Genomic DNA, 20,324 nt, shown 5'->3' with positions numbered 1-20,324 from the left:
ACAAACGCTACCCGAAAGCCAGGCGGAGCACCACGTATTGCGGCTGCAGGAGCTCCTGAAAGTTGACCAGCAAAAGCCCCACATGCCCTGGAACTATTTTGGGCATAGGACCACATGTGCGGCCAGTCAGAAATTCAACAAGGTGGCATTTCCCCTATACTGCATGGATCTGAGCACTATTTGGAGAACTTGGGCGCTCAGATCAGGGCTATGTTACTGTATATTTTTATGATGTTTTGGGGGTATTTTAATGTTTTATGTTTTTGTGTTTGCCTCTTTGTTCATGGGAGATAATTAGCTTACCGGTCTTTAATTCAATTATCTCCCTGGCACAAAGATCTTTGGGAGGTGCTTGCATTGTATGGCGTGGAGACCCCCTGCTGGGGGGTGTATGTATACAAGCAGGCAACTTGGCCATAATAAAGCAGTGCCTTTTCATCCTTCACTCAGTCTGGGCTAGTGTTTGGGTGGATCAGCTATACTCTCCGCAGCTTAATCACTTGAAGTTGTACACAGGACCCTGTTCCAGGATGGAAAGTGACATTGAGACCCCAGCCAAGTTGCAGTGGCTAGGGGCTGAAGCCCTCCTGTGTCCCAGAGTAGAGCTAGAAAGAAAGCTTGATGGAGGTACCCAGTCAAAGGTGCTAGGCGGTTGGAGGTACCCAGTCGAGGTGCCAGGCGGTCCGTCACTGTAGCATTACTTGTATTTTTCATTCCCTATTCTTCATGAGATGTGTATATACAGACACACACACACTCTCTCTCTCTCTCTCACACATTTTATTGAGGTTTGCTGGCATTTGTTTATGCACAGCTTTCTTAAGATCCCGCCAAAGCATTTCAATCAGGATGAGGTCTGGAATTTGACGGGGGTATTGCAACACTTTAATTTTTTTGTTTTTCAGTAATTCTGTTGTAAATTTGCTGGTGTGCTTGGAATTTTTCTACTGTTGCATGACCCAATTTTGAACAATCTTTAGCTGTCGGACAGATGGCTTTACATTTGACTTTAAAATATGGAGTATACAGAGGAGTTCATGGCCGACTCAAAAACTGCAAGGTTCCCAAATCCTGCTTTATCATTAAGAATTTTGCAACTGTCATTAGTCACACTAGCAACAGTGAAAATTCCTTATATTCAAATGTTACCCATACTTAAGGTAGAGTGTCTATTGTCGCACTAAAATTCAGATCAACAAGGCCTCAAAAGAATGCCTATATTTCTCTTTAGATCATTCTTCAATTTCATTATCACAATTAAGTAAATGTGAATTATCAGACTCTCATTATTGGAGAACTTGGTCATTTGCAAATTTCCACTGAGTGAGGAGATATTTTCTCAGTGTCTTGATATTTAACAAACAACAAATTATCAATGAACATGCTATTAACTTGCATATAACTGATGTATTGGCTTACTGACATGGTTAGTTACATTACCTCTTCAAATCCTTATAAGGTAAGGACTATACATTTTTTTTTATGTTGGAGAATAATATAATAGGCTCACTATGTATAGCCTCACTCTGTATATACCATTCTATTAATTACATAAATAGGGACTGTACATTAGCAACAGCATCACTTCCTAAACCATAAATAACATTTAAACTATGCTTAATTCTTAAAGGGTCACTCCGGAAACCAATACAACTATGCATTGATAGAATTTGGCCTCATTAGTATTTTTTTGCATGCTCAAATCTCTATAGTTTTTGAGCAAAAAAAAAGTTTTGCAGAATTCTGCATTATAACTCTGCATCCTTAAAAACACCCCTCATGCCAGAAAGACTTTCTTATCCAACATATGCACTTTTTTGTAAATAAAAAAAATTGCTCTAGGCAATTATGCTTTCATCAGTGGTGGTTTGACTTGATAAATTTGAGTCAATTTTTGAAAGTCTAAAAATCCCAATAATTCATCTCCAGAAATCTTTATCGCCCTTATTTCAAATTTGAAACATTAATTTACATTTTACACATTTTAAAATGGTGTTTTCTAACCTTTTTTTTCCCCACAAAACAGAAAATATCCCCACTTAATCTCATTGACATGCCCTTATAAAATCATTATGCTTTTTTCCTTGAAGAAATTTGTTTGCAGGATTTACATTAAAATCACCATAAATTTTACTATGCATTTTACATATGCAATATCCTTAACCATATTCTATGTTCTTGACAGAGGAAGGGAGATGTAGTTTACTAAAAAAATAATATACAAAAACAAAATATCTTTCTGTCATAATTTCAGAATAAAATACCCGGGGTGTTGCATTGGGGAATATCTTTTACAGAAAATAGAAAGCCAGTCTGGTGAGCTGTCCAAGGTGCTTTCAGCATTCTGTTCATACACTCCATCAGATGGCAGATGGTGATAGGGAATATGAAAACACTATTGTATCCTAATCATATTACAAAATTCACTCATGCTCTTTCCCACAAAATGAGGATCATTATCTGACTCAATAAATCTTAAGGATCCCCAGAAACTAAAACATTTGTCCACAAAGCTTATTCTGTGGCTCTAGTCAAAGAACTACAATTGAGATTGTGGAGCAGCAAGTTCTCTGTATCTCCACTCATTTATTTTTTACATGCTTTTGCAAGTCTCATAAGGAAATATTGCAACTTTACTATTCTAAAAGGGGGCTTGTGGTTGCAATGCTAAACTAGATGCCTTAAAATGTACTAATCTTAAAATTAAAAACCAACTGGCTTTTTTTTTTTTTTTTTACCAAATGATTACCCTGGGGACTGCTGCTTATATTTTTACCTCTTTTCTCACAAACTCTTGCAATTGACATGTCTTTTTGAAATATTAGCTAACTGAATTTTTTGGACTGTCCATCTATACACCAAAACTTCTTCATTTAGGGAACAATATAGGCACCAAAACAACTTTAGCTCAATGAAGCAGTTTTTGTGTATAGATCATGCCTATGAAGTTTCATTGCTCAAGTATCTGCCATTTAAGAGTTAAATCGCTTTTGTTTTGGTTTATGCAGTCCTAATAACACCTCACCTGGCTGTGGTTTACACAGTCTGCATGAAAAAAATATTTAATTTATAAATCAGATGTTAACTAGCCTTAGATGTTTTTATCTCCTGCTCTGTAAATTGTTCTTTAATTACATACAGGAGGTTCCTGTGGGGTCTTGCAGGTTATTAGCTGAGCAGAAGATAATTCTAAATTAAACTGAATTTGCTATAAAGGAAATGTGAACATTAGATCTCACTTTACAAGAAATGTTTAGGAAGGCTGTATAAGTCACATGCAGAGAGGTGTGACTAGGGCTGTATAAACAACTGTTTAACAGAGTAAAAGAGCTTCCTGTACCCCTGGCTGGGTACCTCCGCCAAGGACCGCTTCCTAGCTGGAACAGGGGACAAACCTCAGTACTCCTGCCCACAGTCGTCGTGGCTTGACTGGGGTCTTGGAACCGCTCCCTCCTGGAGCCAAATGGGGAACTCGCTCTTTCCACCCCCAGGCACTGGACGACACTCAGTCCTGGGATCTCTATTCCTAACAAGAGCTTTCCCCGTTGAATCCTCCACACTGGAACAGTGATTTGTGATTATCCCTTTCCCCTCCTAGTAACCAGACGACACATAGTTCTGGGAGTACAAGCTGGAATACATTTAATCTGGCCAGATGGTCTGCTATTATACAGGTTCAAATACAATTGAACACGCCCATGACACTCCTACAGAAAACAGGATAATCCCACCTCTATGCCTGGAGATAATTGAGTCAGGAACTGTACTAAACTCAATTATCTCCAGGCACAAAAAAAACACACATTTCCCAAAGACCCCAAAAGTACCTTAAAAATACATAAAAACCCCACAAAAGTTATATCCCCTGATAGCCCCGATCTGGGTGACCAGCATATCCAAAAATCACCAAGATCGGTTTAGGGTCATAATTTCACCGACCGCATGCATGGTCCCATGCCCAAAACAGTTCCATAAGATCAGGGCTAGCAGTCGGTCTAGTTCGGCAATTTAAAACCGAACAAACTACCGCACATAGTCAATATTCTTACCCTGGAGCTTGTTTCCCTTGTTCGTGGGAACGTTTCCACCGAACAGTGTCTTTCTACAAGTGTTGTAGAACCGAGCATAGGCAATCATGAAAGTCCAGCGGTGTTCGGGAGTTTCAGTGTCTTAAAATAGTTCCATGAACTCGACATCCAAACACCGTTGCCTGTGTACATGCGAACAAGATGGCCGCCACCTCGTGGTCGTCCATAGGAAATGCGGCCACCCAGACGAACATTTAGAACGCTGCGGTGGAAATTGCTACAAAAGCAGCAATTAGACTTAACAAGCTCCCGGGTGGTCTCTGGTTCAGGCGGCTGTTCAAATACACAAACTGAGACTTTTACAGGGTCCATAGTCTGTGGGCAGGAGGCTGGCAAGCAGGCTCCTCCAGGAGCTCGTGGCAAACTCATTTGGAAAGTGGAGTTTGTCACAGTCACTTTAAGCTAAATGTGTTTTGATGCCTATAGTGACCCTTAGGGATATTTATACAGTGTTCCTCTATTCTTACGTTGAGTGGTCTTATCGATCTAATTATAAAGTATAGGCCATGTGTGAAGATTTGTGACTATTATTATTATTGCCATTTATAGCGTCAACAGATTCCATAGCGCTTTACAATATTATGAGAGGGAGGATTTAACTATAGATAGGACAATTACAAGAAAACTTACAGGAACAATAGGTTGATGAGAACCCTGCTCAAACGAGCTTACAGTCTATAGGAGGTGGGGTGTAAAACACATTAGGACAGGAAATATAAATCAAATAAGGTGGAAGTGAAGCAGAGCTGGAGGAGAGAGTAAAGTTCTTATCTATTGGAGAGAGCAAGATACATGTGTGCAAGGTAGAGGCTACACTGGGAGACCATGAGCTTTTCTTAAAGGATTGAAAACTAGAGGAGAGTCTTTCCAGAAGCTTTGAGGAAAAGGGGAGCAGGAGTATGGGATGATAGTTAGAAGGGGAGGAGATTTTTTTCAGGATAGGTACTACAGTGGCATGTTTATGGTCAGCAGGAACAACACCAGAAGAGAGAGAGCAGTTGAAGATGTGTGTTAAGCAGAGGCGGCTCTCTAATTAGGCGGTTTAGGCGGCCGCCTAAGGCCTCGCGCTTGCTGGGGCCTCGCGGCCGCCTAAACCGCCTGTTGGGAGAGTGTGTCAGGTCCTCGGTCAGTGACCGAGGACCTGACACCAGGAGGGGGCCCGGCGGCTTGCCCGGTATGCCGCCGGGTGCGAGGCCCCTCCTGGCTGCCGGCCAGCCACCGCAGACACTGGTCTGCAGCTCCGCAGTGTCCAGAGCTGCAGACCATGTGACTCGCGAGAATTGGCCAATCAGAGCGTTGCCGCGGGTTACCACGGCAACGCTCTGAAATCTCGCGAGATTACACGGTCTGCAGCTCTGCGGAGCTGCAGACCGGAAGTAATGGCCACCGGACCACCAGGGAGCCCACTGGACCACCAGGGAAAGGTAGGCTCTCCCTCCCCATCACCATCACCACCCCCAGCCGTACCCCCCACAGCCTCACCACCCCCATCACCAACCATCACCCCCACCACCCTCAGCCTCACCCCCCCACCCTCACCATCACCCCCAGCCTCACCCCCCCTCACCATCACCCCCCTCAGCCTCACTCACCATCACCCCCCACCACCCTCAGCCTCACCCCCCCTACCCTCACCATCACCCCCATCACCCTCAGCCTCACTCACCATCACCCCCACCACCCTCAGCCTCACCCCCCCCCACCACCCTCAGCCTCACCCCCCCCTCACCATCACCACCCTCAGCCTCACTCACCATCACCCCCACCCTCAGCCTCACCCCCACCACCCTCAGCCTCACCCCCACCACCCTCAGCCTCACCCCCCCTCAGCCTCACTCACCATCACCCCCCCCCACCCTCAGCATCACCCCCACCACCCTCAGCCTCACCCCCCCCCCACCCTCACCCCCACCACCCTCAGCCTCACCCCCCCCTCACCATCACCACCCTCAGCCTCACTCACCATCACCCCCACCCTCAGCCTCACCCCCCCCCCCCTCAGCCTCACCCCCCCCTCAGCCTCACTCACCATCACCCCCCCCCACCATCAGCATCACCCCCACCACCCTCAGCCTCACCCCCTCACCATCATCAGCCTCACTCACACCACCCTCAGCCTCACCCCCTCACCCCCACCACCCTCAGCCTCACTCACCATCACCCCCACCACCCTCAGCCTCACCCCCCCTCACCATCACCCCCCACCACCCTCAGCCTCACCCCCCCACCCTCAGCCTCACCCCCACCACCCTCAGCCTCACCCCCCACCCTCACCATCACCCCCACCACCCTCAGCCTCACCCACCATCACCCCCCACCACCCTCAGCCTTACCCCTCAGCCTCACCCCCCACCACCCTCAGCCTCACCCCCCACCACTCTCAGCCTCACCCCCCACCACCCTCAGCCTCACCCCCCACCACCCTCAGCCTCACCCCCACCACCCTCAGCCTCACCCCCCACCACCCTCAGCCTCAACCCCAACACCATCACCACCCCCAGCCCACCCTCACCCCCCACAGCCTCACCACCCCCATCACTAACCATCACCCCTCACCACCCTCAGCCTCACCCTCACCACCCTCAGCCTCACCCCCCCCCACCCTCACCATCACCCCCACCACCCTCAGCCTCACCCCCACCACCCTCAGCCTCACCCCCACCACCCTCAGCCTCACCCCCACCACCCTCAGCCTCACCCCCCCACCCTCAGCCTCACCCCCCCACCCTCAGCCTCACCCCCCACCACCCTCACCCCCCACCACCCTCACCATCACCCCCCCTCACCATCACCACCCTCAGTCTCACTCACCATCACCCCCCCACCCTCAGCCTCACCCCCCACCACCCTCAGCCTCACCCCCCACCACCCTCAGCATCACCCCCCACCACCATCACCACCCCCAGCCCACCCTCACCCCCCACAGCCTCACCACCCCCATCACTAACCATCACCCCCCACCACCCTCAGCCTCACCCCCCACCACCCTCAGCCTCACCCCCCACCACCCTCACCATCACCCCCCACCACCCTCACCATCACCACCCCCACCACCCTCAGCCTCACCACCCTCAGCCTCACCACCCCCACCACCCTCAGCATCACTCCCCCCACCACCCTCAGCATCACCCCCTCGGCCTCACCACCTTCAGCCTCACCACCCCCCACCACCCTCCGCCTCACCACCCCCACCACCCTCAGCCTCACCACCCCCCTCAGCCTCACCACCCCCCACCATCGCCCCCCCGCCACCCTCAGCATCGCCCCCCCGCCACCCTCAGCATCGCCCCCCCGCCACCCTCAGCATCGCCCCCCCGCCACCCTCAGCATCGCCCCCCCGCCACCCTCAGCATCGCCCCCCCGCCACCCTCAGCATCGCCCCCCCCGCCACCCTCAGCATCGCCCCCCCCGCCACCCTCAGCATCGCCCCCCCCCGCCACCCTCAGCATCGCCCCCCCGCCACCCTCAGCATCGCCCCCCCGCCACCCTCAGCATCGCCCCCCCCGCCACCCTCAGCATCGCCCCCCCGCCACCCTCAGCATCGCCCCCCCGCCACCCTCAGCATCGCCCCCCCACCACCCTCAGCATCACCCCCCACCACCCTCAGCATAACCCTCCGTCACCACCCTCAGCCTCACCCCACTCACCATCACCCCCTCTCACATTACCCCCTCTCACTCTCACATTACCCCCTCTCACTCTCACATTACCCCCTCTCACTCTCACATTACCCCCTCTCACTCTCACATTACCCCCTCTCACTCTCACATTACTCACTCTCACATTACCCCCTCTCACTCTCACATTACCCCCCCTCACTCTCACATTACCCCCCCTCACTCTCACATTACCCCCCCTCACTCTCACATTACCCCCCCTCACTCTCACATTACCCCCCCTCACTCTCACTTTACCCCCCCTCACTCTCACTTTACCCCCCCTCACTCTCACTTTACCCCCCTCACTCTCACTTTACCCCCCTCACTCTCACATTACCATCGCGCCCCCGCTCCCTCTCACCATCGCGCCCCCGCTCCCTCTCACCATCGCGCCCCCGCTCCCTCTCACCATCGCGCCCCCGCTCCCTCTCACCATCGCACCCCCGCTCCCTCTCACCATCGCACCCCCTCTCCCTCTCACCATCACTCTCACCATCACCCCCCCCCCCCCCCTATACACACACAACACACTTCAAGCAGCTACCCCATACACTTAGGGTCTCAGACAAAAACGCAAACATGCTCACAGAGACATACATTCAGACACACAAGGATACTCTCTGTCAGACACACTCTCAGGCACATACACAGGTAGACAGCGCATCAATGAGTATATGTGACACTTTTTTGTTAGTGGGGCCTCATGTTTGCGTTTCGCCTAAGGCCTCATAAAGTCTAGAGCCGCCTCTGGTGTTAAGGAAGGCACATTCTTAGAAAAATTGGTAGTTAGCTGTTTCAGGGGGATTTTTTTTTCCATCCCATGTGGATCTAGAAAAAAACTCTGGGTCTATATCAGATTTACTTCTGTTTCTTAAAGGTCATGCAGGAGAATAGAATATCAAATTGCAGAGACTAATATTGGCAAATTTCAGAAATAATAAACATGAAAGTCTTTTAAAATCAGACAGTCTGGAACAGATCCTAATATAGACAATATAAAGCAAAAAGAAAGCAGCCCTTGCTAAACAAAATAGGTTTCTTCCCTTGTAGATTAATTAGCCAATTAGTAGCAGGAAAACAAGCTAAGTTCACATCAGTTAGATCCAATGTAAGAATGTAACAGAAAATGGGGACTTATCCAAGTCTTGATGCAAATCAGTGATTCCTGCAGAAAGCAATTCCCATATGCAAATAACAAATATAGAGGCTGGTAAACTGACTGACTGTAGCTTAGTGCAAGAAAGATAGTTAATTTAGCTTCCATCAGCTGAGTTGGAAATATTTGAAGTCCATTGAAGAAATGCAGGAAACAAGGTGAGGGAAAAGATCCAATTTGTATATTATCAGGGTAAATAGAAAATCAGTTCTAAGTTAATTTAGAGATTCCAAGACCAGAAACATAAGTTAGTAGCAACATGCAAGGCACAGGAGCATGACAGGCAGGTATCAGCTCATTAAAGGTGCACATGTTCACTGACAGTGTAGTCTTAAATAGGCTGTTTATTGTCACTGGACCTGTGAACTTAGAGGGAAAGAACATAATTATTTAAAGAGACAATAACATAAAAATACATGTTCCCGGAAGTCCCTTTTTATTTTAGTTAGTTTACTTGCCCTGCAAGTACTACAGTTATAAAAAAAATAAAAAATTCTTGACTTGAAAAATTAGTATTAGGTGCCACCTGTTTGATGTTATTTTTTACCACTGTTTTTTTTTTTTTCAAAATTATTTGCTCCCCTAAACATTATGAAAGGATTTTTCAGTAAATAAAGTATTAAGTAAAATTGGCCAAAATGTCCATATTGCTGTTTTATTATTTTTTTTTATACATGCATAAGTAAAGTTACAGATAACAGGAATCTCTTATTGAAACTTACTCTTCTGTTTCTTACATCTAATTATTCCATTTCAATTCATTTTATTGACTTCAGATTGGACCTGATTTAAGTGTTAGAACAACCTATTTGCATGAAATATTTTCTTATAACTTCTGCTTTTTATTGATAAAGTTGCTCTTCCATACAATTTCTTTTCATTAGTAGCAATTGGCTCTTGGGAAAATTATTTAACCCACCAAAATCATGGCAGATGGTTACTTCGACATAGCTATTTGTATCCACAGGTTTGAAATAAGTCTGTGTCTTTAAACTTTAATTTTCCATGTAAACATTTAGGTTCAACCAACTTCCACAGATTGCCTTTCCCAGTATAATATGAAAAGGTTTGCATAAGTGGGTGTTATGTTGGTCCAAATTGCAAAGCCTCTAATTTGAATTAAAAACTCCTCATTAAACCAAAAATATGTGTTTTTCAGTATCAACATAATGCCTTTTAAGATAAACTCTGTTATACATCCATGTCTTGTGCTGTTACAGTCCATAATGAGTGCTGCGGTGAGGCTCATTTTTCTGTCAGCCCGCACCTCCCATGCCTCACCTTTCTGTCAGTCCCTACATTGGCTTCCTGTAAGATATAGGGCTCAATTTAAAACCTGGTTCTTTCTTTCAAATCTTTACATAATGCTGCTACCACCTATCTATCCTCCCTAATAAACTAGTATGTCCCATCTAGGCCCTTATGATCTGCTGAAGACTTACGTCTATCTTCTGTCCTTACTCCCATCTCTGATGCTCACCTTCAAGACTTCTCGAGGGCTGTACCGTTCCTGTGGAACTCACTTCCCTCCTCTGTTAGATGCTCACCCAGTCTCCACTCCTTCAAAAAAATCATAAAAAAAAACACTTCTTCATAAAAGTGTATCAATTATACTGTTAATAGCTCCGAACTGATTCCTCTTTTGCAACTGTCACTAGTCTATTAATATCCTTACCTTTTGTGTCACTTTACCCCACTCCCTCTAGCATGTAAGCTCATTGAGCAGGGCCCTCAACCCCTCTGTTCCTGTGTGTCCAACTTGTCTGGTCACAACTACATGTCCATTTGTCCACCCATTGGAAAGCGCTGCGGAATTTGACAGTGCTATATAAATAATAACATAATAATAATGTCTAAATTCTTTCTTAGAAAATGGGACACTGCTTCACAGCTTCTTTGGTGCTATTTTATTGTGTATAAGAAAGACTGTCAGAGATTTTGTGAGATGAAGTTCAATGATACTATAAACTCACTATTTAGCAGATGTGACTCAATTTTTTGCCTACTAGTAGCAGAAAATAAAAAGATACAGACACTTTTTTTTTTTCTTGTTCCACTCACTGCTTGAGCATAAACTGTGAAATGGCACTAATGCAAACACACTGACCAGAGATAAGGCATATCTGACAGTGGCCTAAAGTGTTAAAAGGGGGGTGAGAAAGCCCATATATAAATATATATTTATACTATACTTGTCAGTATATTTCCACTGGCAGACCTTTTGTGTTAAGAAATTAAAAATGTATACTGTTAGTCACCAGTTAGTATATGTGACCATAACAGAATACAAAAATACACACATTTTTTCAACTTCTCTGTAACTCTATTTATTCAAGCAAAGGAATGTGTCTAACTTAAACACTGCTGAGATAAGACCTTATGTCTGTAAGAAGGGGGGTTTAGAAGAAAAAGTAACAGCACAGAAAAACACACACACACACACACACACACATATATATATTAGACACTATCTATCTATCTATCTATCTATCTAGATCTCTCTCTCTCTCTCTCTCTAACTTTCTCTCTCTCTTCCAATTAATTCTGAAACTTTGAAAATTCTAAAACTTGTCTCTCCAACTGAAAACTGAAAAATATAGAAAAAAATTCTTGCACTCCAACAAACAGAAAAATTGGTACCTGGTGCTCTGGCAGCAACAATAATACATCCAAGTAAATACCGGCACTCCAGGAATTTTCTAATAACACAAGTTTCTTTATTCGATATAGGACGTCAACGTTTCAGCTCCTCATGGAGCTTTCATCAGGACAACATAAACAATAAAATAAGCAAGCTTATATAGGAAGTATCTTGATTAGGGTACTTACGAAATCAGGTGTGACCCCTCCATTCCCGCCGCCAGGTGCGCTCCGATTGCTTCCGCAATGCTGAATTTTACTTCCGGGTACCTGACCTACATGACCGGTCTAGAGGATTGTGATTCGCCGTGCGTCGTTGCCGGGCAACCAGAGACACCGACGTGTCCTTGGTTGTTCCCTTGCTAACAGGCGCCGGCATGAGACACACCTCTTAAGCCCTTCAATGTATTCATGTGATGCCATGGCAACCAGACTGCAGCCGGTCAGGAGGGGAGGGGGGAACCTATGAGAGAATGCAAAGAGAGGAAGAAACAGGACAGAGCACTTATATACTATAAAAGTTAACGCAATCACCATTTCTGATACAGTGAAGTGCAATAAAACAGCCTATTGTGTAAAAATAAAAACTAAGCTGTATTGGAGGTATAAATCTGATGTGAATGTAAGAACCTACTAATAGGTAAAAGCTGTATATCTTAATATGTGACACCAAAGCCAATGATATAGACATCTGAATGCATAATGTGACATAATGTGATAGGAAGAGGATTCTGCACCAACGCCCACCACACCACCAATGAACTCCCAGCTTGAACATATTTAAGGGTTTGAGAGGGGAGGGGGAAATAGGCTTATTTGTACACTTGATGTTTTGACAGTGTATGTAAATTGTGTGTTTTAACTGAAATTTGATACTTGGTCCCTGAGGAAGTTTCCCAAGGGAGACGAAACGCGTAGGACCAGTAGTATCATTTTATGATTTGATTTTTATACTTTTAAAAGCCAATAAATTTCCTTTTTTTACCAACCATTGGGAGTGTGTGGACTTCCTAAATTTGGAGTTGGCGTGGCAACCAGACAAAAGAAGGAACCCCCCAAACTACAGGGGAGGCAACCTGAGGGCTTGAAAAAATCCATCAACTTGTGAGTGCAACCTTGAAAGATAAAATGAATATTTTAATCTAACTGTATTACACTATGTTATGTTGTATGCTTATGTTCTAGTGATACAAGCTGAATCCCTGGTCGATTTGTAGTTTGCAATAGTTGTATATGGTCACCAAGTTGGGAGGTGACTAGAGGGAAGCAAGTATCCGAAAAAAGCTAAGTTTTTACTGATATTTTCCACGGGTGAATAGGTGGAAGCTATACTTTGTATTGTATCCCAACTTTTTGTTGTATATTGTATCTTAAGTAATATGGCAGAAAGTATGAGTTATCTGCAAAGGATTCAAAAAGCAAGAACACATAAATTTGAGACCCTATTTAAAGAAGGGGAACAACCACAACCACTTAAAAAGTTTGATGAATACTTTAAACAAAAAGAGAGGATTTTAAGTCTGGAAACAAAAAAGTGGTGGGAAATTGCCTTTCTAGATAATTATTTGAAAGAAGGCTTAATCCCTAGAGGTCTCAGGATAGATAAAATACCAGCATTTGGTCAAGACAATGAAGAGTTCCTAAATAAATGGGATGATATTTTGTATAAATGCTCTTTCCAATTAATGGAGTTGATTGTTAAACATTCTAAAGAATCAAAAGAGAGATTAGAACAAGAATTAGAGGAACTAGAAACCAATCACACATTGAATATAGATAACGAGGATTTCAAAATCAAAGAGGAAACGATGCAAAAAAGGTTAAAAACTTTAGATGAAAAAATTGCAGACACTAAAAACAAAAAATACAAGAGAGATAGGGATGATAAAATAAGAAATACCTTTTTGACTAGGTTAAAAATTGTAAATAAGAGGAAATCAACAAAAAATATGTTTAATAACTATAAACCTTATAGAACCCCGGACAAGAGAGCGAGGAATAAAATAGGAGATAATCGAAAAGAATTTAAGGATAATAGGAAACCAGAACCAACAAGGGGCGCTAATTATACCCCAATTAGGAGCCCTAGATACAGACACAGAGAAGGGAGTCCATCAAATGATAGAAGGAGGAGTTTAACTTATGCCCAAGTAGCTAGTGAAGGTGCGGAGTACAGTAAGAGGAATTCATCCAATGAGGGAAATGAGAGAAATTTTATGGGGAGAACAAGAGTTCCAAAAGAGAGATCTATCACCAACTACTTCAAACCAAGGGAGGAGGTGATAACACACCCGAATCGGTTTGCACCCCTCTCGGTGGAAACACCACCGAAACGGAAGAGAATGGAGGAGTACACAAATCCTTCGAGAAGGGAACACATCTCCCCTTACAAGAGATAGAGAAAGGTATTTTTAAAATCTCAGGAAAGCCATTATCCAAACAAGAGATTAATTTGTTAGAAAAAGGCATGAAATTTGCCCCAAATCAAAAAGCTAATGATTTCAATTTGTATATTGATTTGAAAAAATATGTTCGGAATTTAACAGTTAAAAGACATTTTTTGAAATATCCAATACATTACCAACAGGGGGAACCTAGGGATTCTAGTAGATTGAATTTTAAACCAAAATCTCATTTCTATCCTGTGTATAGTAAAGGTTCACATCTGGAAACCTTTGAGCACATGGTGGAAAAGGAATTGCGAAAATCCACAAAGTCACATAAAAATTCGGAATATCAGAGGAATGATAATCTAACGAAGGCAGATAGAGAGGGCCTCAAAACCCTTAAAGAAAGAGACGATATTATCATCAAGGAAGCGGATAAGGGGGGGGGGATAGTGGTAATGTCCACAGAATACTATATGAGGGAAAGTAACAACATCTTACAAGATATAAAAACATACAGGAAATTGGACAGTGATCCCACTTCAATATTCAATTCTAAATTAAATGAATTATTGGTGATGGGTAAAAATGATGGAGTCATCTCACAAAAAAACTTTGAATTTTTGTTTAATAAATATCCCACCATCCCAATATTTTATTTTATCCCCCAAATTCACAAAAATCTACATACTCCGCCGGGAAGACCCATTATTAGTGGGATAGATTCCATAACGGCCAATCTATCTGCCTTCGTGGACTCATACCTTCAACCATATGCCCAAGAGGCCTTATCTTATACGAAAGACACTAAATCTTTTTTACAGGAAATAGAAAATTTAGAATGGCAGGATAACTACAGTTGGGCCACGTTGGACGTGGCATCTCTCTACACGGTGATAAGTCACACTTTGGGGTTGGAAGCAATCAACCACTTTATGAGTAAAGACAAAGATTTGTCTAATCATACAAAAGAATTTATTTGGAAAGCAGTAGAATTTATTTTGAAACACAATTATTTTTACTTTGATGGGTGTTTTTATTTACAAACCACGGGGAACGCCATGGGCACCAGGTTCGCCCCCAGTTATGCCAACACATACATGAGAAGATGGGAGGATCTTTCTGTGTGGCGAGGGCATGACTGGGTGGCGGATCTGGTGCTATGGCGGAGGTTTATTGATGATGTGCTAATTATTTGGAAGGGCACAAACACGTCGTTTGTATCTTTTGTAGGTTATCTAAATGATAACGACTATAACTTACGTTTTTCACCAATTTGGAATAAAAATGAAATACACTTTTTGGATTTGACTTTATTTGGAGAAGGAAGGGAGATAAAAACCAAATGTTACTTCAAGCCGACGGATGGGAACAGTTACGTCCACAAAAAAAGCTGCCACCACCAACCATGGTTGAGGGGGATTGCAAAAGGACAACTGACGAGGGTGAGACGTAACTGTTCCCATCCTGATGACTTCATACAACAGGCAGATCATATAAAGAAAAAGTTGGTTAAAAAGGGTTATAATAAAAATTCAATAGACAAGGAAATTAGAATCATGTCAGGAAAAGGAAGGGAGGAATTATTACAAAATAATATAAAATTTAAGCAGGATGGAGAGAAATTCCGTACAGCTTTCATAACTCAATACAATACCGATCATTTTAAAATCAAAAAAAGTTTGGAAAAATTTTGGCCAATCCTGCTGGAAGACCCCCTCTTGGGAGAGATATTGCCGAAAAAAACAACATTAATATATAGAAAAAATAAAAATCTGAAAAATCTTTTGGCTCCAAGTTACGCCATAAAACAAAAAAAAGATCTTTTAAAAAAGGAAACAAATGGGTTTAAAGGATGTAAAAAATGTAAAGCATGCTCCACTGCTAATTTGGGAACCAATACACACTTTAAAAGTAATATCACAGGAGAAAATTTCCCGATAAAAAATAATATTGGCTGCCTCACGGACTATGTGGTATATTTACTACAGTGTCCGTGCGGTAAGCAATATATAGGCCGCACAAAAAGGGCTTTTTGGATCTGATACAAAGTTGCATTGTATTAAGAGGGTGAAACCAATGTAAGACCTGTCAAAATTCTAATTTTATGGCCCGAAAGGAGACAGTCAGACTGAGAAAAAGCCTTTGCAGTCTGACAGGTTTTGATGGACGGTTATCCATAAAGATAACCAAAATTGACATCAAATGCATCACGTAATACAGTTAACCCCTTACACAAAGGGTAATTGGAATTCCTGACAAGAATTTTTTGTGGTGTTATTATACCATCTACTGACCAAAACCTAGATGATAGCCTGTAGGAAAGTCATGTCCGCCTTATTCTATTGGTCACTGAAACTAATGATGTAAAGGACAAAATTAAGGACAACGATGAGATAGGGATCTTGGGTCTTAGATTGGAGCAGAAAAGCTGACACACCCAACTTTCTCTATCTCTTCCAATTAATTCTGAAACTTTGAAAATCCCAACACTTGTCTCTCCAACTGAAAACTTTCTTATTTCCCACAATTCTCATTCATACCTGCATTCACAATTTATGGAATACATATCCAAGCCTGAAAGAAATTCTACCAAGAGCTGGTAAATATGCTGGTTTTATTTAATTTACCATATTTATCGGCGTATAACACGCACCGGCGTATAACACGCACCTCATTTTAAGAAGAAAATTTCAGGAAATTTCCCCCCCTCCTATAGTATTCCCCCCCCCCTCCCATAGTGTCCCCCCCCTCATCCCATAGTGTTCCCCCCCTTTCTATAGTATTCTCCCCCCCTCCCATAGTATTCTCCACCCCCTCCCATAGTGTTCCCCCCCCTCATCCCATAGTGTTCTCCCCCCCTCCCATAGTGTCCCCCTCACCCCTTGTCCCATAGTGCACTTTCCCTCCCCTTGTCCCATAATTACTTACCTGTCTTGAAGCATGGGCCGGCTTCACAGCACGCACCGCGGTACAGGAACTTCAATTTCAGGTTCCGGTTTCCGGCGGGACTGAAAGGAAGTGTGCACACCGGCCCACGCTTCAAGACAGGTAAGTAAACCTTCACATTCGCTCCATAAGATGCACAGACATTTCCCCTCACTTTTGAGGGGAAAAAAAGTGCGTATTATGGAGTGAAAAATACGGTATATCGGCGTATAACACGCACACATCATTTGCCCCCTATTTTCAGGGAGAAAAAGTGCGTGTTATACGCCGATAAATACGGTAATTTAATTCAACTAATTTTACTTAAAGCAGAAATATATTTAAATAAAGGTTGGTCCGATTTCTAACTTAGAAATCATAATTAGCTAATGAAATATATTATTCCAAATATCTTACTGCAGAAGAAATATGAGAATAATATATTTACTGGCAATTTACCAAGTTTAGTCTACAAAAATGTTATTCAAAGATATTACTTACCTGAAATTAGGGATAATAATCTTTAATTAGGGAAGTTTAAATTCTGCAGTGGTAAAATCTGGTTAGAATTATTCTTTTTGGTTATTGGATGAGAAGGAATGGTTAACTGATCTGGTATGAGAAATATTGTATCTTGTCATTGCAATACATAAGGTATTTTGCCTGTGAGAATTGTAGCCAGCAGTAAATTAGTTAACTCAATGTGATCAAAGTTTATTGCTGTGCTGCTGTGATTATGGGAAGAGTCCTGTGTTAAGGAATGTTTAGCAAGCTGATTTCAAAGTGAAGTGTCCTGTCATAAATCTGTTGAAATTGCATTGAGATGGATATAATGTTGCTATTTAGCTATATGTAATTGTGTTAAACCCCTGCCCTATTGTATACATATGCTATACCTAAATATTCACTGATTATTGTCACGCATGTTGCATATTATTATTATTATTATTATTATGGTCACAATAATTTATATTTTTATAATTAGTTTGTGATTAATGTGTGAAATACAAATCCTCTAATAAAACATACTCCAGGGCAGTGGCGTACACACAATCCATGGGGCCCCAGTGCAGAACTGATCCATGCACCCCCCCACCACCACCATTGCCACCTCCCCACCGCCACCACCACCACCGGCACCCCATAATGACACACATAGATACTTACAGACACACATACATACAGAGAGAAATACGTACAGACTGACACATACATACATACATACAGACAGGCACATACATACAGACACACACAGATACACACAGATACATACAGACATACATACACACACATACACACACAGATACAGACACACACACACACACACACACACAGACACATACATACAGAAACATACAGGCACACACACACACACAGACAGATTACATACAGACACATACATAGACACAGACACACACACACACACACAGGCACACATACATACTGACATACACACACAGATACAGACACATACATAGACACACACAGACAGACACACATACATACAGACACACATACATAGAGACACATACAGTCACACATACACACACAGACACACACACACAGACAGATACAGACACATACATAGACACACACATACACACAGACACAGACATACACACACAGACACACCGATACATACAGGCACACATACACACACATATACAGACACATAAACACACACACACACACATACACACACACACACAGACAGACACATACATACAGAAACATACATACACACACAGACAGATTACATACAGACACATACATAGACACAGACACACACACACACAGACACACATACATACTGACACACACACACAGATACAGACACATACATATACACACACAGACAGGCACACATACATACAGACACACATACATACAGACACATACAGTCACACATACAGATACACATACACACACCTACACACACACAGACAGATACAGACACATACATACACACACACATAAATACAGACACATATAGTCACACATACACATACACACACACAGATACATACAGACACATAGATAGACACACACGCACACATACACACAGACATGCACACACAGACACATACATACAGAAACATACAGGCAAACACACATACAGACAGATACAGATACAGACACATACATAGACACACACAGATAGACACACACAGACACATACATACAGACACACACACACACAGGCACACACACAGATACATACAGACACACACAGACACACATAAACACACACACATACACACAAACACACACACATGTACATACAAAAACATAGACACACGCAGACAGACAGACATACAGGCAGACAGACAAACACACACACAGACACATACATACATACACACATACATACAGGCACATACAGTCACACATACACATACACACACAGACACACACACACACACACACACAGACAGATACATACAGACACTTAGACACACACACACACACACAGACATACACACAGACACAGACACACACACAGACACATACATACAGAAACATAAAGGTAAACACACATACAGACAGATACAGACACACAGACACACATAAACACAAACACACACACACACACACAGACACACACAGACACATATACATACACACAGATACAAACAAACACATAGACACACACACAGACACACATACATACATACATACATACACACATATACATACAAACACATAGACACACACACACAGACAGACATACATACAGATAGACATACACACACACAGACACACACATACACACAGATACATACAAACACATAGACACACACACAGACAGACATGCATACAGACAGACAGACACACACACAGACACATACATACAGACACACATACACACACATATGCAAACATTTTAGGTGCAGGAGGGTGACTTCCCTGGGGTCCAGTGGCTCAGGTTGATGGGAGTCAGAGTTCCAACTCTGACTCCCTCTCCTTCCATTCACGCGGCTCCTGGTGGTTGCTGGGAGGAGTGACCGGGGCAGTCACTTCCTCCCAGCATCTGACATCATCAGAGTGGGCCCGGTCACGCTGTTACCGGGCCCACTCTGATGATGAAATTCATTTACATTGGGTGGCCCTAACAGCCTGGACCACCTGATGGGCCCCTTTACGTGTGGCCACGGCAATTATACCACGCTGGGGTTGCAACAGATGGCGTCGGGCGACCGCGGTATGTATGCCACTGCTCCAGGGTCTATAAGAGTTAAAAATAGTGGGTAATTCTTAGCTTTTAATTAATAAAGGTGAACAGTGCCAATATATAAATTTTGATGTAATAAACATTTTTAAATTAATTTTTGATCAGTTTTATGAAATATTATTTTTAATATTTATCACCCCTTAAATATCCTCACATACTATATGATTGAGTTTAACACATTCTCTCTAAATAATGTTCTCCCTTCTATTTTTCACTTTCACACTAACTTCTCTC

The sequence above is a fragment of the Pelobates fuscus genome, chromosome 3, assembly GCF_036172605.1.
Source record: "Pelobates fuscus isolate aPelFus1 chromosome 3, aPelFus1.pri, whole genome shotgun sequence".
Classification (NCBI taxonomy): domain Eukaryota; kingdom Metazoa; phylum Chordata; class Amphibia; order Anura; family Pelobatidae; genus Pelobates; species Pelobates fuscus.
Note: the sequence above shows the minus strand (reverse complement) of the source record.